This window comes from Neodiprion pinetum, chromosome 2, assembly GCF_021155775.2.
Source record: "Neodiprion pinetum isolate iyNeoPine1 chromosome 2, iyNeoPine1.2, whole genome shotgun sequence".
NCBI lineage: Eukaryota > Metazoa > Arthropoda > Insecta > Hymenoptera > Diprionidae > Neodiprion > Neodiprion pinetum.
The window spans coordinates 17,377,396-17,400,879 of NC_060233.1; the positions used below are offsets into that span (position 1 = coordinate 17,377,396).

A 23,484-nucleotide genomic window follows, 5' to 3' on the forward strand; every position below is an offset into this window, starting at 1 on the left:
AAATGCCACGTTACAATGTATAATTTTCATTTTCAACTTTGCGTCTTCAATTTCAACTTACACATGGACCGCACGCTCTACAATCAAAATTCGCAGAACTTGGGTTCATAAATCTCGCTCAACGAATGCTAAGAACGTGAGAACAGAAAGAATGAGGAATTCACAAAGCATCATTCTCAGAAGTCAAAAATGTATTCTTATAACTAAGTAACTCTTCACTACTGCGCCGATTGGCCTCTTTAGGAGCAATTGTCTTGCACTAACGTAGCTGAAGACCAATCAGGAGTTTTTTACAAATCTCCCACTATTGGAGATCCTTTTCAAACCAGACTGATGCAACAGAGAATCACTTGAGACACGATGTAGAACAAATTAAGAGTTCAGACAATTCAAAATTATGAGACGCTCATATTCAGAAACTTCGAACTTCAGTACAAATAACGTAATTCCGTTAGTGAAGCATATAAGTGAACAATCTATTGTAAAACCGAACTTTGAAAATCGATCGAAAGAACTTCTTATTGTTAATAAATGTGTGTTTAAATTAAAGTCTTGTGTAAAAACAAGTATTTCAAGCGCACATAGTGATAGTTGGCACGATCCCTAAGAAAATAATTCTAGATTCAGACAGGTTGAATGAGAAATCAGTCCGCGCAGATTATTGAAGTTCGTAAACCAGAATCTCAGAAGGTCTGTAAACCGATCTTAAGTCAAAAATCACTCAGTGCACCAAAGATTTCTCGCAACGTTCTTCCCGGGACGTAAAACTGCCTTGTATTGTATATAAATTTTCACCAGTCAGACTGTTTTTTGAAGAAAAGCAAAAGTAATACTACCATGATAATTTCACAGTAGGCTAATCTCTTAAGATATACCATTTTTTTTCTTGTTAAATGATGTGTTGCGGTTTGGGCTGAAGTTGCGAATTTAATAAAGTACCGAAAGCGCCAAATTCCGAATTTTTGGTGGCGAAATTTAAAGTAAAGAAATGAAACTTTGATGCAACATCAAGGTATCGAATGGTCAGGAACCCAACGTTCGAAGTTCTGAAAAGGCATAACTCCGACAGGTCAAAGTTCCGAAGTATTGAAATTCTGAGTGATTCAAGATTTTCAGTTCTGTGAATTTCTGGCTTGGTGAAACTTCACTATTTTGATCATTCTTCGTTTTGAATTTTCGATATTTTTACGTTCGGAATCCTGGTCACTCTGATTTTCGGATTTTCTGATCTTTTACACCCACTCGTTGAGTCAACTACGCTGTGTGAGTATATTTTAATTTTCAGAATTGTACTTTACCGATACTTTATTTTTCGTAACTTCGTTTCCTCGGAACTTTACTTTTCGGAACTTAACTCTGTGGTAACTTGAATTTTTGGAATCTTGCATTTCGGAACTTTAAGCCGTCGGGTTTCAGACCATTCGAAACCTCGATGTTGCTTCAAAGTTTGGTTTCTTCACTTTAAATTTCGCCACAAAAAAATTTTGAATTAGGCACTTTCAGAAGTATTCAAATTCGGTAATTTAACCCCGCCCCACGTATTGTATCGTAAGTGGTACACAATTCAGTCCAGTTGGCACGAATGTTGCATAAACATAGACGATGTAATTCTTATTTTTACAAATTCAAGCGGTTTACCAATTCGAATTTAGTTCCTGGTGAGATATTGTAGTACGGAATGCTATCAACGGCAAATGTTTTATGTCTTGACCGGTAGAAAGATTGTGTTCATCATGAACGATTGCTTATACGATATATCGCATTGGATGTGTCGACCTTATATGCGGATGGATTATGAGAATTTGAGGGTGGTGAGGGTCTCCACATCTGTGGCAACTTTCAAGAAAAAAAATGGACGCCAAACAGACCTGAGCGTGCACAGCCACCCCCTCATCAGTGAAAAAATGAAATGCGTTGGGGACATCACATGTGAAAAATCGGGTACCGAAAAGCGCGTGGCAGTGACGCCCGATGAAGATAAAATCTGGTTCTTAGACTCTTAGCCAACTGATTTATGCAATAATTGACGGCAAACACAACCGAACCTGCACACCTCCACTATCAATCTCTTGGGCGCATATTGATACTGGCTTTAACCTGCATGCTTCCACTCAGATGGTGCATCCCGCTGAAAAGCGTGAACTTGTTCACCCCCACCACTCATCAGTGAAAAAATGTGTTGGGGACATCTGATGGGAAAAAAATTGGTTAGAGAAAAGCAGGTGGCGAGCGGCGTCTGATGGAGTTAAAATCTGATCCCCCCCCCTCCGGCCCCGACTCTTGACAGAGTGATTTATGTTTATGATAGTGACGTACAGAGGGGATCTAGTTGAGTGATTTATCCAACGGAGATTCATAAAGATCGATAACCGTAACGTTGAAGCGAAAATGTCTCCAGCTCTATGGACACAATCTTGCTACATTGGTGACGGCTCATATCGTAGCTGAAGTAACAGTTTTCATTTTTGCGGTTGCAACTTTCGCCGAGTATGAGTTAAAGTCTGAGAGGTATGAGGGTTGAATGCGTGTAAACGAAGGATTGACACGACGATGTACCCTATGATTTGCGAGATTGAAGAACCAGCATTTCATGTTAGAATTTAGTGGTTTTCACAACGTCGGTCCCCAGTCCTTCACAGATAGTAGATTCCGTGAGACCGAGCCTCGGGCTCGAGCAGCTTGTCAGTTGTGCTTCGTCTGGCCTTCTGCCGCTCGGCGATAATCGACCGTAGACGGACTGTCAGTCTCTGTCCAATCCCAATCATCCAGAACAATTCACGACTCTCTGAACAGACTTCTGCATTTCCGATGTGGACTCTGAGTACCGGATGCGAATAATGAACTTCTCGTCTTATGGTGTTGAAAGTGTAGTTGTTGCACCTAGAAATCTGACGAACGTACGAGATCACACTTTTAGGAATAAATCTCGGGTTAGGACTCGAATACCTCTAGCAGTTAGGTTGGTAGATTACCGTTGATAGCCTGGTCACCCCACGGCTTCCGTGCCTTACAAGAAGAGGGGCTTCGCGGGTCATACTTGCGAAGATGGATTCGTCCGATATGTGCTCTACTCGGGGCTCGAGCCGCAAGTGTTACGGTCGCTTCTCCGCCGCTCGAGGACCCCCGTTTGGTGCGCATACTCGCTGCTACGCTTACGCAACACACGCTTGCTTTTACCCCGGTCAGCCAGCCTCGTTCAGTGTGCCTACTCACTGCAGCGCAAGCGCAGCATACGCTCGCTATCTTCTACCCCCAAATGCGAGTACGGTGCAACAGCGTTTCGCTCGCAAAGGCACCCGACCGTATTACCTTACGTCTGACTCGCTTTTCGATATGTGTGTGCGGTCTCCGGTCGTCTTTTCTTTAGGATGATGCTGAGACCGCATCACTTGACGCCTAGCTCGCTTTTGGTGTGTGTGTACGGTCTCTGGTCGTCTTTTGCTCAGGAAGATGCTGCGACCGCATCATCCGACGCCCGGCTCGTTTTCGATGTGCGTGTACGATCCTCTGGCCGTCTCTTCCACAGGAAGATACCGATACCGCATCACCACCTCGTAGACTTATCCTTCATAGGCTCCTACGGACTGTTATTCCACTTGCTTTTTCCAAACTGTTTGACCGGATTATGGAGCTCACAGGTCACTGAGAGGCAAAGAAGACACCTCGTCCTATTCTCTCGTCGCCGTTTTTCCACTTTCCCACACTTGCGACTTATTCGCTAAGGCTGGTCCGACTAAAAAGGGGTTTAATAGGTGTTGTCCTTTGGCGACTACGGTGCTTAGCAAAAGATTGTTTGGGAAAGAGTCACGTCCACGTTATCAGTGGTCAATAACTAACGGGTCAAAAAAAAGTTGAACCCCTCGAACACTAGCTAACAGATCTTTGTTTGCGTTAGTTCATGACACTTGATAGAAATCGGCGGGAAGTCACGTGGCACCTGATGGAAAAAGTTGGACTCCACAACTGATAGTTGAGAGATCTACGTTTATAATGCTTGGCGGCAAGAAAAGAAAGCGTCTCGAGAAAATTTTCTCTGCATTTATTTTTCTCACGTTACATTTTGACGATATCCCATATGGTGTGCTACCTCATCAGCGATTGGTCAGTATAATTAATGTAGAGAATCCAAATTCGAAACTTTCAGGTGACTTGAAAATTAACGACGGAGCCAGGAATCGGACCTGGTATCTAGAGATGCTTTGCCGAAGACTTACTCACTAGATCACCTAGCCGTCCTGACTAAAATGTCATTAGTTTCTCTTATCACCTGTATTCGAATTTGTTTTGGTTCGTGTGTTGTGTATTTGTAGAAGTTGCAGATTTCGTCGCAAGAGACACATTTAAGAAGTTGTGTGTATGTGTTATTTACGAATTTAACTCGTTACAATACTATAAACAACCAAATCGAACGGACCCGGCCGTCCATGAGACGATATGTAAGAATCATATCAATTATTTTCGAGGGGGAAATTTTATGTAGAGACAACTCAACAACAAAAACATATAAATAAAAGGTAGAAATATAAAAAAAATCTTATGCCCACCCGTGCGAAGCCGGGAGGGGGCGCTAGTTCACAATAAAACGATTCATTATTATTGCGTATATGCTGAAAAACTGAATAAAATTGCCAATAAATTAAACATCTATTCCAAACGTCCAACCGTTATTTTCAAACTTTATTTTTCCCTTACTACCGCCACGTAAAAGTAGTCATATACTGTTAGACATTAAAAAATGAAAGCAAAGTCGATTGAACGACGCCGATAAAATGCAACAACGATTGATCGATAAAGGAGTCGCCACTTCTGATGACATCTCCGTCGGTAAAATTTCTGCCATCTAACGGCAAAAGATTCAATAATCAACCTCTCTGTCGGCAGAATCAATCGGAAATATAGGTAATTTGTTACTCTTCGCAGGTAACATCAACTATCCGTAAGATTAGAGGTAGCACCATCTTGCGGTGGACATCGGGAACATAACAGACCTGATTGATAAGACAGTGACTGATCAATAATGGGGGCGCCACCTGTGGTAACACTTCCATCGGTAAAAAGTCTGCCTTGCAAGAGCAGAAATTCAAAATATACGCTCATCCGACAGCGAAATTTGAAAATGTGCACCCATCTGATAGCACAAAATCTCATTATCGAACTCTCTGTCAGCAACAACGACCGGTAATATAGGTGGCGCCATCTATAATAACGCTCTTGTCGGTAAAACTTTCACCGGTAAAGCAAGAATTCGTACCCCTCGCAGGTAACTTTGACTGCCGGTAAGATAGGAATCGGGACTGATCCTGTTGGTACGCCACCATAATTGAATCAAGAATTCTCGTATATACTCTACTTACATCTTTCAAAAACTTTTGAAATCAAATTATTAATGCAACATGAGTTCTTTGACCTTTTTAGTCTTTTTCTATCCTCTTCCATAGATAACTACCGTTTTTTATCATTGTTCAAGAATTTTTTACCCTAGATTGACATTTTGTTTCAACTTGTGCAGCAAACTTTAGTAATTAATCAGTGCCCACAAAATGTATTCATGGCATCATGAGAAACAAAATGGATGCTCTTTACAACTCACTTAAACATGAAATTGCAAAAACTGATTTGTCACTAACGCTATTTCCATCGCTAGCTCTATCCAATATGTCCAAGGGTTTCGGAAAATATTAAGAGGCTGTTGAAAACAGGCAGAAGATTCATTGTCAACAAAATCAGGAACACCGACTTCAATTTGTTTTAAATCTGATAAATCCTGTAAGAGTGACGAGCCGTGTTATCATGATTTCAAAGTTCGATTGCAAAAGTTGTCGAACATGTTACGTGGGACAATCATCACAACATTACAGAAAAACCTTCACCAACATGAGTACGATCTAAGATGTAAAGAAATGGGAAAATTCACATTGGTTGCACACGCCCCGAATGAATTCCATGATTCAGACCTTGATGATTTTATTGTACTGCAAACTCAACAAAATATAAAATAAAAGAAAATAAATCATGAAATGATACAAATCTCTTTATAGGATGTTACAAAGTGACGGACACATATTTAAAATCTGAGCTTTACCGACATACTTAGCACTTCTTACGACTAATATCAACCTTGCGATTACCTATCCATAGATACTTATCTACGATTTTTTTTCACACAACGGACTTTTCAATAAAACCATTTTTACGTTCGCCAAATGTATGACTGTCACTGTGTCACCAAGCTTGTCACTCACTGTGAACATATTAAACGCGACACAGAGAACGAAATAAGTCAGTAAAACAGTCATAGTTGTAACATGTTGATTTTTGAAACTTCTTCCTGCAGTATTATTGATGTAATTCTTATGTAATTGAAATTGAGAATGTTTCTTGTTACTGTCTACGAATAATAAAACTGTTAATAAAGATCTATCATGAGGCATATTCGAATAACTTTATGTATAGTCACACGCCAAATGCATTACCCTACTTGTGAATGGTTTTTGACTGTTGCCATTTTAATTCTATGTTAATGTTTTCCGCCAATTGCTTTCTACAACAATAATTAAAAAATGACACGGAAATATACAGAAGTGGAGAGGAACTAGATCCTTCTTAGGGCGTTCGGAATGAACCATGAGCTGTTTAAAGACGTGAGGCTAAGTAAACGAATATACGAAATGAATCGGTGAGACAAGGCAGAAATTATATGTGATGGAAAATTAATATTCGTTTATTCAGGAAGTTAACAGGATAGCAAGGTACCTATAAATATATCGGCGAGAGCAAGGATGTTGGGTGTTTAGGAGTTGGCTCAATTTTCAGTGTATTTAGGATAGGTGAGTGCTTAGGATAATTTCACTTCCACAGTCGGATAGTTGGACACAAGGATTATGTACAATAATGTAAGGATAAACAATAACAAACCTCTGCTATGCGATAGTGATATACAGAAATACAACTATAATTAATAATAATAAATCCCCGCTATCGTATGGTTATACACAGAATAAATTATAATTTCGCTTTCAGTTTGTTTCTATTATTTGTTACGAGGACTTGCTGACGAGCGGTGACTTTGAAATTGAAAATATGGAGGTAACGTGATATGTGTAACTCTCGATTAAACACAATGTGACGAGACGCATTCTCAAAAATTATGTTTTGAATGCTGGGAGAATAACATGGAGCTAATACATGAATCCAAATACTAAGATGTAATATTTCAAAAAAAAAAAAAAATTACAGTTTAATAGGCAGAAAGGCCGAGGCAATCTGGGTGCACGACTGCTGATTTAACTCGTGATTTAACTTATGATCGAGAGGCAGAAACGTCGAAGTACGATTTGCGATACTTTCCCAACCAGCAGTGTTCTCTAATGCAATTTTAAATTTGCAAAGCAAATTCAAATGATCTTGATAGACAGAAGGACCAAAGTAAAATCCGGGATGCGTCATCGTTGCCCTCGTAATATCGAAGGGTCTAATAGGCAGAAGGACGAAGTACAATCCGCGATACATCGCCAACGAGACGAGGTAATAAATAAATCTAAAAAGCAAGAATTCCATGAAGCCAAGGGTAGACAAAAAGACCGAAGTACGATCCACGATGAGCCACCTCAATATATAGGTAATATATTAGCAGATCTGATTCGCTGATTTGACAGATTAATAAGGTCCTATTCATTTCTAATAATATACTAATTTGTTTACAAGACAACGATGCCATGCGGCAGACTGATAGGAAAGCACGATCTCTCCGGTTGGATTTCTTTTGTAATATGTTATAGTAGTCCAAAAACTAAGCAACACGTATTTTTTGCATCTGCCATTAAACATTTTAAGGGGGTGAAACTGCCCACCAAAGAAAGGTATGTCAAGGGGCGATTTAGCAGTTTTTTGTTCAATTGAGAAAATTATATTTTTCATTTCTCGTTATGAGAAAAATTTTCCAGTTGGATTAGTTAAAAAATATTATGTTGAGGCAAGTGCCCCAGTTATCCATGTAGACCCTGTCCCCATTATTCACCTTTTTTGGACGTATCTGTTCGATCCTTAATTTTAAAATTACCGAAAAATAAATTTGGAATGTCTAGCCCTCTAGCAATTGGTTTTAGTCATCGAGAAATACATAATTCGTGCCGTCAATTTATAATTTTGGAAAATAAAAACATCAATAATTGGGTCTAAACATTTCAATAACTGATTCACTTACCTCATGCCAAAGTGAAGCAAAACGTAGCGAAACGAAACGAAGCGGATGGAAGAAGAAAAAAGTCGTCGGAATGTATCGGAATCGAAACGAAGCAATCGGAAGTTATCGGAAGCGAAACGAAGTTGCCGGAATTTATCGAAAGTGGAATTAACGTTTTATAAACGATCGGAATTATACTACTTAATCATTCAAGTAATTGATCATGGATTGATTAAGTAATTTGATTTTTGGTTAATTGATGAATTGGGGGACCGGGGTACGAAGCACCCCTCCAAAAAATTTTGACCAAGGAAAGTTTTTTTTTAATCCTGAGATATTATCAAAGGTTAGTTTAATATGTATTGATGCAAAGTATAAGAAAAAAAAAAATTTCGAAAACTTAAAAAAATAATATTTTACACAAGTTCCATTTTCTCTAGAATAATTTTTTTTTTTTTTCTATTGCATATTGATAGATAATTAATTATTTATTTGATGTCATTGGAATTAAAGAATGCAGAGTTAGTGAAATAAAAGAAATTTTGAAAAAAATTTGGAGGGGGTCCATCATGCCTCAGATCTTTCTTTTTTTTTTAATTATGGCAAAACAATGATGAATTTGTTCGAGATGGATCAAAAACATTTCTACCCGTTGCTTAAAAGCCATAAAAATAATTACCGGCTTAGGGGGTCCATCGTGCCCCGCTCTCGCCTTTGTAGAATGAGTAATAAAAATGAATTCAAAAAACAAATTGATTAGTAATTAGTATGAAATTTAATGAATAAATAATAATAAAATTAGTAACGATTTTGTAAGTAAGAATTTTGACAATATCTTTATTGGAATAATATGCATTAAATATTTAAAATAATTCAAAAATTCTAATTATTAGCTGTTTTTTATTATTAATTATAACCTCCACAATATAAGCACATAATATCAAAATTATATCTTGATAATTCCAAAATAGAGAATTTTTGCACACATAAATTCAAGCATTGAAAATGATTGATTAACGATACGTGTTTCTAGATAGAAGTCAGAAACAAAACTGTTTTTACAATAATTTTAGTTGACGCAGCAATCTTATTCATTTCGTGAATTATGTAAGCTTTTAAACGTATTTTGATCTATGATGACTACTACATCAGAAAAGGTGGCAAAACGGGTGACTCCGCCCTTTGTAACAATATTATCTGCACGTGTCAAAGTTAGTGCAAATCGGAGTAAATTACGTTGTAGTACTGTTGGGCATATTTAATCTAGTGTAGTCATGTTCTCAAGCCGCAGCAACCGATCCATATTTCACTAAGATTTTTTGTCTGCAACATTGCGAAAAAGTGATACCCAAATTTCTTATTTCAGTCAAAGAGCAAGTGTTGTGCAGTTGATTATCCCTTGTTTGACACGCTTTTGCAGAATCGCATACTTGACACGCACTCGGGTCGCTTGTACACCAGAGAGAAAAATTGTTATAAAAAAAATTAACTATTTAATATCTGCACTTGAAAATTTTTTTTGAAGTTCTTGAAAGCTTACTTTTTGAAACTAAATGGGGTATATAATAGAATATCAAAATGCTAGATGGCGCCACAGACACGATTATTTAGATTTCGGTACTTTAAATTAATGAAGAACAAGCGTTGGGTCGTTTGTACCCGAGAGTGTCGAACAGGGGTTGATTATCACTCATACCCATTTGGACTCTTTCATTCTGCGAACGAACACTACAGCAGGAGACACAAAATACTCATTGAAAAATTCGTTCATATTGACGGCCTCTAACATCGAATTGTCTCCCATATTCCGAATTCTATAAGCACCAAGATTTTCTTCATTATTATCGACGTCCAAATTTGTTAACATGCCATCTGGTAAGAAATCAGGCAGGACGCATGTAGATAAAATCAACTTTTCCACACATATTCGGGCTTCATTTTTTATTCTACGCTAGTAGATCCTGAACTTGTGAGTCAGAATTTCAAATGCATTCTCTGATATACGCCTCGCTTCAGACAGTCGGTAATTGAAGATTTTCTTCGACTCATCGACTCTTGATTGAGTGCCAGGGCATGAGCACATAATATTCCTTCTGAATAGAAAGGCTTTGTCCCCAACAATCACGCAAGGCAACGGCTGAGAACTTGAAGGCGGTGCCTTACCGGCAGGAATGCTCAAGTTTCCTGAATTCAGCGCTTTGCCAAATGTGCTTTTTGCAAAAATACCTCCATCACTATTCTTGCCGTATGCACCCACGTCAAGGGCAATAATCCGATAGTCAGCATCTACTAGGGCCACGAGAACGATGCTAAACATTTTTTGATAGTTGAAATATAGGGATCCGGAATTTCCGGGAGCTTCAATATTAATATACTTGCCATCCAGAGTCCCGATATAATGTGAAAAATTCCAAATTCTTTCATTGAAAAGTTTTTACACATTGTCATAGTATCGATATCATAACCTAATGAAGGGGGGATCAAAATACATCATTAAGTCACAGATATTGAAGAGTATTACATCATCTTGCTCAGGAAATATGAAGGTATTAATACAATCTAACGTTAGATTTATCTTCATCTTGTTCCTCTTCTTGACCAGATTTTTGGTTTTCTGTTCCCATTATAAGGCATATATGTATAATATATAAGACATCTCGAACGGCACTTTCTTCGATGAAAAACTGACTGTGAAGATGAAGTCTCCAGCATATGAAAATCTTCACTCGAAAGCATCCGTAAGGGTATATAAAATTCAGAGCAGTTTTTTTTAAAGTACAAAACAAAAGCCATATACGACACCTAAATTATATAGACGAGATTTTCAACAAATTTAGAGATATTCATACATGATTTTACATACCTAACAGATTTTCCAAGGCTCTTTATCACGATACACTCATCTTCCGAGTGATATATTCTGTGGTCCGAAGCTGTTGGAGCAGGAAGAGTATATTTATAATACCAAATATTTACGTATTTATGGGCTTCCTGTGAAACCAAGTCAAGAACGTTCTCAGCTAGTTTGTACTTATCAAATTCAGATAAAGATGAAAGTGAACGGACCTAGTCCGATTTATCTGACGGATTATCTAGATGCGGATTAACCTATACCTATGTTTTAAGTATTTCACACCATTCACCAAGTATTTCACAACTATTTCATGCAATTTCACGATCGTTTCACAAGTATTTCATGCTATTTCAAGAGCATTTCATACTATTTCATACTATTTCATACCATTTCATACCATTGCATACTATTTCATACCATTTACAACTGGTTCTCAAGCGTTTCACAAGCATTTCGCACCATTTCAAAATCGACTGTTCGAACTATTTCACGAGTGATTACTCCCTCAGTTAAGCCCCTTTTATCGTGATTTTATATGGTGAAGAGTCAAAACCTACCCTTCATTCATATCACAAAACTTCAAAGTAGAAATTCCGACTGTACCTTTGAAGTCTCAGTGCTCAGGCGGAGGGTTGATGGATATCTATATTACTAATAATAATTTTATTCATTTTGTTGACACAGTACACGCTTCATTCAAAGTTTGCGGAAACTCAACCCGTGTTTAGTATAGTGGAAAATGTGTATATATATATGCATATATATGGGTGATCCTTACTTAGAGTGTTGATGATTTTTTTTCAGACCACCCCCCAAATCAACTTTAAATAATTCAAAAACAATTTCCTAATTCTTTCAGATTTTTATATCAATTCTAACCCGTGCCTGTAAATGGATGGATGTCAGCATTTAAAATACACCTGTTTCAGATACATTCTCAGCATATAGGTAATTTATTGCAAGAGTGACGATGTTCGAATCAATTTGTAATTGCGAAGATTTAGTGAGTATTAGTATTACTATCTGAGAAAAAATTCACATCATCATATCAACCAATCTCGACGAATTGCACACCCTAGAAATTTGACTTTTTCTTTTTATTCATAAGAGATGCAATTGTCTATATTACCTGGTATGATGATGTGAATTTTTTTTTCAGATAGTAGCACTAATATAATGCTCATTAGAACATTATTACTCATACAGTAAAATATATACTAAGAACGTGTCCGAAACACGTGTATTTTAAATTGGGAAATCCTTCCTCTTATAGGCACGGATTACAGTTGATATAAAAATCTGAAAAAAATTGTGAATTGTTTTTGAATTACTTATAGTTGATTTGATGGGGTGATCCGGCATAAATTCCTCAACATTCTAAATGAAGACCACCCTAATATATATATATATATATATGAGTAAATTATCTATGAGAGTGGTAGTGATTTTATTTTTTATTTCGCTTGTATAGTTGAACAATGTCAGCAATGCTGGCGTAAAACTCCGTGGCTACTATGGAAAAGCTATAAATGCTCGCAAAACTAAGAGTGGACAGACAGCTAATAAATTTACACCATGGAAATACGAACAGCACATGCAGTTTCTATCGTTGTATTCAGTAGATAGGTCTACCCAATCGAATGTCTGCGATGATACGTCGATTGAATCTTAGGCGAATAGTCAAGGCGACTCACCGAGACTGGAGGAAGTGGAAAATTTGGAATCCGACGAAAGTCTTGAAACTGGTGATCATGATGATAGCGAAAATGAATATAGGGAATCAAAAAACGGGCCTACGAATGGATCTGGCAATCTGGATTCATACCCATAGACCCTAAATACAGTATACTGAGTTTCATTGTTTGAACATGTTTACAAAGCTTCGAGATCTCACATGATTTAAACGATTAGTTGCGGGTTCCGAATTAACTAGGAATTCACATGACTTAGTAAGAATTGACACGATTGTGTTTACCGTTGATAGATGACTTTGTAATATTATGTGAATAGCGTTACCTGGATCTTATTTACTTATACGCTTACAGATATCGCCTCGATATCTGCTGGATATAGAAGAAAGAAAAAATTGAATAAATGCAGTATGAAGAATAGTGCAACAACTTCAGAACGAGATTTATCAGTAGTGCTGCTTAATTATCTACACATAAAAAGTACTGATAGACCTTCTGCTGATGATAAACCAGCATTGAGCCTATTGATGAGTTTTTTCATGAGTATAGGCCGAAATGCACAAAATTTATCGGATGAAGATCAGATTCAGATGCATCTTGCGATTAGGGAAAATCAAACTGCGAACGGTACTGCTAATTATTTTTGTATCCATGCTGATTTCGAAGACCCTCCGTGGTGTTCATCAGTTGCACCCACAAAAGTTCTTCATAAGCCATGCTTAGTACTAGTTTGACTCTCATCATTACTGAAATCTACTTGTGCCGCCTTTCAGATTTCATCAATCAATTTCGTAAAGTAATTCGCATGTTTTCATTTATATTTTTAACTTTTTAACCCGGCTATCACGTATTTATCATCGATAGATAATAACTGAATAAAGTCGAATTATATGGCTCACTGGTAAAACTACCTAAAAATATTGCTTTAGCTATCAGTTTAATTTTCAATAAAAACTGGGATGTTAAAAATTGGTACAAAAACAGCTTCACATGATTGGTTAATTTTATCTGCAACTGGATTATTATAACTGGTATTTAGAAAGTCATTATATTTATAAAATATTGAACTGCATTTACTGTTGATGTAACCATGGTTCAAAATGATAATAAATTATACGCGTCATCAATTGGCACCGAACGTGAATGCTGGTATGAACATTTTTATATATATGTTTACCTTAAATGAACAATAAGTCTTTCTTCTGGACATATTGAACGTCAGACGATCGTCTCTTCTTTTTGTAAATTGATATTTCAAAAATGTGATCTGTGTACAGGCAATGACCAACGTCAATTCACGCTCTGATTCGTGTTTATTAATACGATTGTCCGCTATCCAAAATGACACTGATGGTATCTGTGCAAACATTTTCATGATACGTATCGCAATGGCCATGATTGATATGCACAGGGTGTCCTGTTGTAATTGACAGACATCCCGTTATTTGTGTAATTCAACGCAATAACTTCGACAGAATAAATACGTTTAAATAAATTCGAGGTGTCGGTGTTTAAGACTGAAACAATTCACATCATTTATATGTGAAAGAACGTACTCGCTTAATTTTGCAAATATGAATATTTGAATTGAGAGTATGCAGTATCCAGAGAGTATGAAGTAACGTACAATTTATGATGAGCGACGAGGGGTGATACCGTGTTTTCTAAAAAAAAAATTAAAATAAAAATGGTTTATTCACCGCACATAACCAAAAAACAAACAAAAACATTATTATTGTAATAATGTTGTTCCCTTATTGAAACGTGAATATATATCGTGGAATTTAGTCTAAACTTGTTTCAAAATTGTCGGAGTTTAGGGGAGTCATAAAATATGTAGATTGGATAATAGGACCTGCAAATTTTTCACGTTGCGCTAATAATCGCTGCTAATAATAATGTTCTTGCCACAAATTTTCCTCAGACTTCAATGGAATACAATAAAATGGATTTCAGATTAAGCAACAGTGCTTTCGAATTATTTTTATTTTAGCGCTGCATCCGGCATTTCACTGGCGATTTGTAGTGATCAAACGAGCAACAATAAATTACAAGTATTAAACGAACAGCAATTGACGTGAGAATATTAGGTGAAATTGAGTTTCACGAAGTAGGTATGATTATTATTATTAGTAAGTAAGTATTCACCTTGAAATTAGCGAGAACGCATTAATTTTATGAGCGAGCCGAGTGTGCGCTTTTTGAAGTTGATCAAAAATAGGATTGATTAAATTCAAGCAAAATATTGAATAAATTAATTAATCAATCGATCATTAATTTGATTATCTTATTAGAATTGAAGTGATTCAATTTACGATTTATTGATGTAATAATTCAATAAGTGTAAAATCAAATGAATTTATCAATCCACGATCAATTATTTGAATGGACAAGTAGTACAATTCCGATCGCTTATAAAACGGGCATTCCTCTTCCGATAAATTCTGCAACTTCGTTTCGCTTCGCTTCGGTATAGTGCGCGTTGACCTTTAAAGTGTTCAATGGCAGATAACGAAAAATGCCTGTCGCTTAGTTTTTAGTCTACTATAACATGTTACAAAAGAAATCAAATCGGAGAGATTGACCTGGGATAACTTCTTTATAAGTGAAGCTCGGCGCTGCCATCCGTGGTCCGGTAGAGACTATGGATCACTGTCTTACCTCGCGCACTTACATATTTGCCGATCGGCGAGATAAATTGACGAAATTGTGTGTCTTGATTGGCTGAATTCTAAGTTACAAGCGGAATTGTGTGAATAGAGTAGACGGATTTTGACACGTTGCAATACCTACCCTCTAATTTATCCACTTATTGGTTATATAACATCGTTGACTTGCCCTTACTGTTTATTTATTTTTTTCATATTTCTATCAGCCTGATGAGTCATGATGGTGGGCTAGGCCCGACCGAAACGACACAATAATTGATTAATTGTGCTTAACCTCCTCCCTGGTGAATAGACTTCTACTTTTTTAACGAATAACGTCTCTTATTCGGAGAATATTATCGTTCCTGCAGCTAACACCATTTAAATGCGATGAAATATGAAAAAGCAATATCACGTACACCATAAATTAATATTCACTAGCGCGGCTAAGCGATCCTATGCAGCTGCCGGTAATGCTCCCCCTCAATCCTAACCTATCCAAGATCGCAAATAGCGTTGGCTCATGAATAAGGTTACGGTTAGCCTGCAAAACGAAGAAAGGTTTCGTAGAGGAAGGGTTTGTAAAGGGATTACTCAGCGTAGCGATCGTCGTTCAAACCGAAAACGTTGATAGGCAGTATCGGTTCATTGATACGAACTATTATACTCTCTTCTCTCTCCCTCTCTCTCTCTCGTACATCCCCGGAGTTGCTCCGAGGCGCAGAGACGGAGAGAGACGGATCGAGAATACTGAAAGAGAAGCGAGAGCGACAGAGAGCGAAGTATAGAACGGAGCGAGACTCGGCTCTCTGTGTTCAGTAACGCCGCGCCCCTTGCGAAGTGCGCTGTTCACCGTGAGGTTGCTCTGCGCGATTTGCAAGGCCAACGTTTTACGAAACCCTCGTGAACCGTCGATTATAACGCGCCGCATAATCGATGTGACAAGTCGCAATTACCACGACGCGATTGAAATGATATAAACCTGATTTTTGCACTCCGATCGTTACGTGCAAGCGCGACAAGGGTGGTGCTCGGTTTGTTTGAAAGATAATTTCTTTCCATTTTTTGTTTACTTTCCTTATCACGATCGCGCGCGCGCGTCTGTGTATGTGCATGTGATTCCTCTTCCGCATGAAATATTTTCGTTTCCCTTCGAGCCTGTTTTTGGCAGTCGAGTCACAGTGTAGGGGCGGTGACAGCCGGGTGTGCCGCGTACAAGTACAATTTAAGCAGAGTGATCAAGTACCTGCGCAGTTATCGAGGCTCTTGCATTACTTGGAGAAGCGGGAGTAACTGTTCTCGGCCGCAGCGAGCGGTATTTTATCTCTCGAATCTTTGGGGAAAGTTATATCGGAAGCCGGTGAAACTTTTCTCAGCCTGTAGGGAACGAAAGAAGACGTGGAAGAAGACGGAAATTCAGGACCGGGTAAAGAGACGAAAGTAAATACAACATTCGGCAGTTCTACTGCGATGTTGTGATCTCCTACCCTGTCGTTGGTCAAACATGAAAGAAAACTTTTCACGTCATCGACATTTACCGTTCTAGAAAGCGAATGTTTCGAACAAGAACTTCCATTCCTTTTGGATCATAATAATAACACTGGCACGCTGAACCTACTCAAGAAAAGCGATCAACGAATAGACGTTGCTAAGAATTCGTGAGAGAGATTAGACGGTCGAGTTAGTACAGAGTGATCAAATGCGTCAAGTGTTGTGGGGTTACTTTTGCGACTGTTTGTTTTGCTCCTAAATTGTTGACGATGGCAACGAATCGACCAAGTGATACACACCGCGTGCCCCAGGCATTCGTCCGTTGAGAAATGGAAGGAATCGATGTATTATTCATAGCCGGAATTAATTCCATTAAAAGGCTTTAAACCTTCGGCGTAGCTCGTCCCGTTTTCGTTCTCGGCCGTGTACGTAGCCTTATACGTGCCATATTAATTTGCTGACGGAGCGGATGATTTGGTCCGCTACAAGATTACATTGCGTGTAAAAGTGTAAAGGTATCGAAGTGTAAAAGTGTAAAAGTGTAAAAGTGTCATTAAAAAAGAGAATCAAGTGATTCGAGATACAAAAAATCCTGCGAATACACAGAGATTACTAAAGCTGTTGAGCTGAGGGGCGACCAATTATAATAAACAACCCCTCTATTGCATCCTGCCCTCCTCCCCGTCTCTTCGTTGACACCTGTGCTGATCGGAAGTGAAAAGTGAACATACTAATTGCTTGTGGAAGTTATTTTACAAACGAAAAAGAAGAAGAAAAGCAGTAGAGGCTCGTTGGATATATGTGGAGTTGAAATTTTTCACGGTAATTTTGGCGGAGATTGAGGCATAGACGCGTCTTGGAGTGGATTTGTTGCAGTTGGCGTGAAAAATGCAAGCGACGACGAATGTCTAGAGGTAATGTCTGAGGAGGCGTGATGCGGTACTTTTGAAAGTCGAGAACTCGCTATTCGACTTATTTCCGCGGCAACCAGGCTGTGAAAAAGACTCGTAGCAGTCACGTTGATGTTAGCTTCAGGATTTACAAGGATCTCTCACCTATCACCTTCTATCAACTCAGACGGCCCAACTTTTAGTCCTTGTGACAACAAGTGCGCGAAGAAACGCCTGCCTGGTGAGTTGTAATTTGTGAGACAACTTCGCTTCTTATCATTATTATAGTTATTCCATGTATTTCTGGATCGATCCCGTTCAGGCCTTGTTGGATTTTGGTTCTTGTACACTTGTTGAAACACAACAACGGAATCAATTGGGAATCATCTTTTTGGCTAATGTTTAAGAAAATTTCGGTGACGAGCTTTTCGATTTAACGTCACATTAACTTGTGCGGCAAAGGGATTAAATAGTTCGTTTTAAGTTAAAGTAGCCTGTAAAAGATAATCATCCCGTCAAACTTTAAGCTGTAAGACGTCTGTTCTACATCTCCGTGTCCTGTCAATCACGAACATGATGGTCGAAGAAAACTTTGTACAAAATAATTTATGATTCGAAGTTTCCTTGGTCCATCGTCAAACAATTGCGTATATACACAACAGTCGTGCCCAATAACATCGCAGCTACTCTTCTTTATAATTGGCAATTTTTGTTCATGATGATTGCGAATTGCATTATGAGACATTCAGTTATATGAATAGAAAGTAAATTGGGTGGTAGCAACTGAGAAGAAAATTTATGTGCAGCGGAGGAAAAGAGGACATACAATAAAGATTCAACATTTATGTACAGAATGAGGTGAACGAGGTGAAATTCGTTGCTGGTATTGCACAATCATCAAAAAATTAATTTTCACGGGAGGACAATTGTTGTACTTTGATCATCATTTTGTTACTTGTAGCTACATTGTACTGCGAAATCTTAGGTGGGGAACACATTCGAAATGAATCTTTATTCGCGTAGAAAAAAAATAGGGAAAACTATACGCATGGTGGACAAATCGAGAATGAAATATTCGTCACCGTGGATTCATTGGACATTAGCCATATGTTGGTTGTGCGTATTTTCTGCCTGTAAAACATTGTTGGTTATTTCGTCAGGAAAAGACTTCGTATCAATGTGCTTCATTGTTTATCCACATCTACAATAAAATGTACGAAGTTAGGGACAAACGAAGTAGAGTTCTACACGAAGTAGATAATTGATTAAGAAAACGTAATCTTACAATATCTTGTTTTGTAATGACTAATAAAAATGTAAGACTCGTATGTTAAAAGAATCACAGCATTTGCAAACCATTATATTTCATTTTATGGTGGAATCGAATAACGAAAATGAGTTTAGTGCTTTAGAAAGAGTGAATTAAAATCTCGTACGTTCGATATATTATAATTTTTATTAAACCAATATACGAAAAACGGCAGTCACCTGATGTTATGAGTAACGCTGGCTCACGACTACCGTGATACACCACGCATATCATAACCCCAATCGACCAACTTTGTTAACTATATTTTGAAATTGAAAAGCTTTGTAACGATGCTTATCTGGACCTCTCGTTCTACGTTCATATCCACGAGGTTATAAGATATTTTTTACATATCTATAGTCAAAGCGACAGTGTACTTCAACGTTTAAGAACGAGTTGATCGAATACGTAACAATCTGAAGAAAATTTGCGTTGTATTAAATAAGGCCGGTATTTGATGTGAGGTTCCTAACACTAATGAACTCTCACGTTATCACTAGGTGAAACATATTCGCAACTCACTTTAATATTCGGGTGATACTTCCACCTATTTCTTTAATAAATTAGGAACTAAAGATCACATAGCCTTCTCAAAACTTATTTCTCTCTTCACACATATGAGATCGTGGATGCCTCACGGATGAACTGGTTGTAAGACGAGCACATACGACACTCGCAGTGTCACATATCCAGCTACATTAATTCCCCCGCTATTCTGAATTCATGCACTTTTCATGTATAATCGCTTCTCATCCACTTTAAAATGTCAACTTCTATTTCCCCTTCCAAACAATATCGTGTCACTCTCAGAACCATTCTGCGTCGACGCCAAATCTTATACTTAATAACCAATTATCATTAAACTACATCCTTTTGTCACAATATAGAAACATTTATTCCTTTCGTCACCTATTTTGTCCATCTGTTAGTCAGTAATTGTAGTTGTACGTGAGCATTGGAATCAATGAAAAGAACCGTAATCAAATCTAGCGGACAAATGTCTGGGTGAGCTTAGGTACAGATTCTGATTGCCACTTACCGGATCTTTCCATCTAGCCCGCAACACTTAGATTTGAATAACTTATTTTCGATATCTCGTTTCATTTTTTTGTCACATCATTTCAAGAAGACCGAAAATTTTAACCGCTTACTCAAAATGGAATCTTTCGTGGCCCATAACTTATAAATGTCTTAGAGAGTGAAACCGTCATTATTTTTAGCTGAGAATTTCACGCGATAATTGCTTTACCGATTAAAAACTGTGCAACAAGCGATAAGACTTTCATCGCGTGAAATTCTAAGCGAGAAATAACTTTGTTTTTTCTCTTTGTAAAATGTATAACTATCAAACCAGTAAAGATACCATATTAACTGCGTGTTTGAACTTTTTCGTTGCGTTCACACTAGTACTCGTACGATTTCCGCATTTTCCTTTTATGCACACTCATCGGAAATCGTCCACTTTTTTCCCTAGTAATACAATTTATTTATAATTATTTACGTTTGATGACGTAATCATCAGATGTTAATATCCGCACGCACAATACGCTCACCTCGTCACCTTGCTTCCCGAGGTGTTTAATTGTGCTCTGAGCAGATTTACCAAAAAAAAGATGGTGGCATCGTCACATTTGCTGACAGCCAGAAATCGGCTGGAAACCTGCAAATCGGTACGTATTTATCAAGCAAAATAGGCCCGATGCTTGACCTGAGGTTATAAGGGGGGAGTATTAGGTCCATCCAAATAAAAATCCAACAGGGTCAAATCAATTTCTCACAAGATTGGAGGTGATTTATTACCCGCGTACTTTACCTTGCGACGGCTGTACCACCGCAACGATTTTGCGGCCTGATAAATATCTGCAACGAGCGAAATTGTGCGCCAAGTTTAAAGTGCTGAAATTTCTTTTGCTCTCTCTTGAGTCAGGCTGGTTTGATATGCCGGCAAGAAATGAGAGAAATCAGTCTTGTCGCACGCCGAAAAGATTATTTCTTAAATCAATACTCAACCAGCGCTGTATAGTCTTGATGGCACTATTTCAGCTTTCTGTTTTATTATTTCGCTTTTTGAACGATGTGGTTTCCAAAATCCGGTCAAACCCATTCTTGTTCCCCGAAATAGATTTCAAAATCTATTACCTTTATGTCTAAATTTTTTTTCGAACTGTCCAACTGGCTTAATATTGACACTTAACTGGATTTATATCGGCACCCAACTTTTTATACCCAACAGGCACTAATTAAACAGACATTATTTACGAGGAGAACGAAAAAGAGGGAAGAAAGTTGAATCAGCCTTTTTGGGCAAAGTACCCTAGTACTCATATTTTATGAAAGTTTGATATTTTTAATTCTACGGATCAATCGACTTGGAAACATTTTTCGCTGGTTTTAGTTTTGAAGATAAGTTCACGGTAACAAGAAACAAGGTCTTCATAAGGATCCCAGAAAAAAAAGGAATAACATGTTACGCTATAGATTCATACAATTTCATAAATTTTATGCGGTATTATACGAAAACTCGTTTAATTATTTTAATCTGAATGAAATATAAATGTAACCGAAGCTGCGAAGCAAACACGTTTTAAAATATCCAGAATTATATCGAGCACCAAAATATATCGGGTGTGTACAGTCTATTGAAAAAGTTTATTAACAAAAAGATGTTGAAACTCTAACGGTATAGAAAGTTTGACTGGGTAAAGTGTGATCAATATACTTAAATGTGGCGTAGAAAACAATTTTTATTTGCAATCAAAAAACTGTAAAATCCAACTTTCGACAGTTCGACACGTTCCTTAAAAAAAAAAAATTCGAAAAAACGAAGGATTCGGTGTTGGTAAAATCATTACAATTCAGCTATAAGAAATCTGTTTGTGCATCACTCAAAAGCAAATACATGTCAATAAACTGCTATCTCTATTGATTTCTAAAAAATTAACGAATGAGAAATCAATTCGAACTGTTTAGAATACAACGATCGACTCTAACTATCAAATTTAGTAGATTTTCACTATTTTCCAATGGAGGCACTTTTTTCCCGTCATCCAAAATCTATTAAATCACCTTCTTAAACATTATTTCTGCATTTTTATGTTAGAAGAATGTTTTCTCTCGCAATACATTATTAAAAAATTGAAAGTTCAATTACGTGGATACAGTCGAAATGTAGATACGCAGGGTTCCGGAGCGTGATTTTGTTCGTGACACAGTTACGTTATGCCGGAGCAATACCGACGGCAAACATTTCATAAAGTAATATTGAAATGTGTTTCCCTTTCTCCCTGCCGTACCGCCATCGTAACTGGAAGGAGGGCGTACGCCTCCCGTCTCAGTTTTACCGATTTTCAAATCGATTTGCATACCGAACAATTGTCAATGTATAATTTCCAATTACGAAGATAGGCTATTGACAGTTCTAATGAATTTTTCCATACATATATTAAAATTGATTGATCAACTAAATTTCCATGGGAAGGGTACGGCTGTTCGATTCAGCCTCATCTTCGATAGTTGCTTTGCATCTAAGTTGCAAATAATCATTTCTCAACATGTTACTGCGAAATTGAAAAAATCATTATTCATTCCCGTATCAGGTATTTTTCTCGAGATAGACCAATGTCTATTTCCGAACATCATTTTTTGCATAGTTACTGTCAATCTACTATTTTCATTTCATTTTCAACATAAATTCATCCTAAGAAAGAACCCTGTTTGGAATTCGAACATTATGTTTGGTTGCATCTGCTACTAATCTAAGCATCCGATATGCACTTGTACTTCTTAACGCATCGTGCCGGAAACAAGTCGTCATCCGCTTTTGGAAATCAATGAGGTAATACACACACCTTTAGCGTGCCTCTTTGATTGCACATTGGGATGAACAGAACGCTAAATAAAATAATAAGACAACACGACTTTACTTCCGACCTTCCGTACGCACAGTCCCTAAACAGCGGCATGCACATAAACACAGGCCGAAAAGTAACGTTGAGATAATCCATTTGTGCGTAAACGCTCGTGCATCTATTGTCAGAGTATGTGTCCGTGTCGTAATCAAAGTAGCGTATAATATAACCATTAACCGAGTGTACGCGATTTAACAACCGATCTGAACCTACATATAAGAAAATAAACACGTCGAACCAATTAGCTCTTTCTTCAGGTACACGACTTGAACTGCGAACGCATTTCGATGAATGCAAAATTCACTGCAATCTAGCTGGACCGTTGTACATACTAGTACCCGCAACCAAAACCATAAACAGCCAAGGATAACCAATGCGTTGCCTCCTCGGACAATGAGTTCAAGCAATTATCACCTGAATCCAGCTGAACAACTGTTTCGGTCAGGCCGTGTTTAGGTCAGTAACAGTTGCCTGGGATCTGTAATTCTGTGGGAGCACCGGTTTGTTTTTG

At 37.7% G+C, this 23,484-nt stretch overlaps 1 protein-coding gene across 5 annotated transcripts in view; it reads left to right on the forward strand.

The window, feature by feature from the left end:
• The first annotated feature begins 16,226 nt into the window (after positions 1-16,226).
• Positions 16,227-23,484, forward strand: part of LOC124212453 (zwei Ig domain protein zig-8) — a 508,955-nt gene continuing 501,697 nt past the window's right edge. For all 5 annotated transcript variants that reach the window (XM_046612492.2, XM_046612494.2, XM_046612493.2 and 2 more), the window contains exon 1: positions 16,227-17,997. The gene's annotated coding sequence lies outside the window, so the exon portion shown is untranslated. The remainder of the gene's footprint in view (positions 17,998-23,484) is intronic.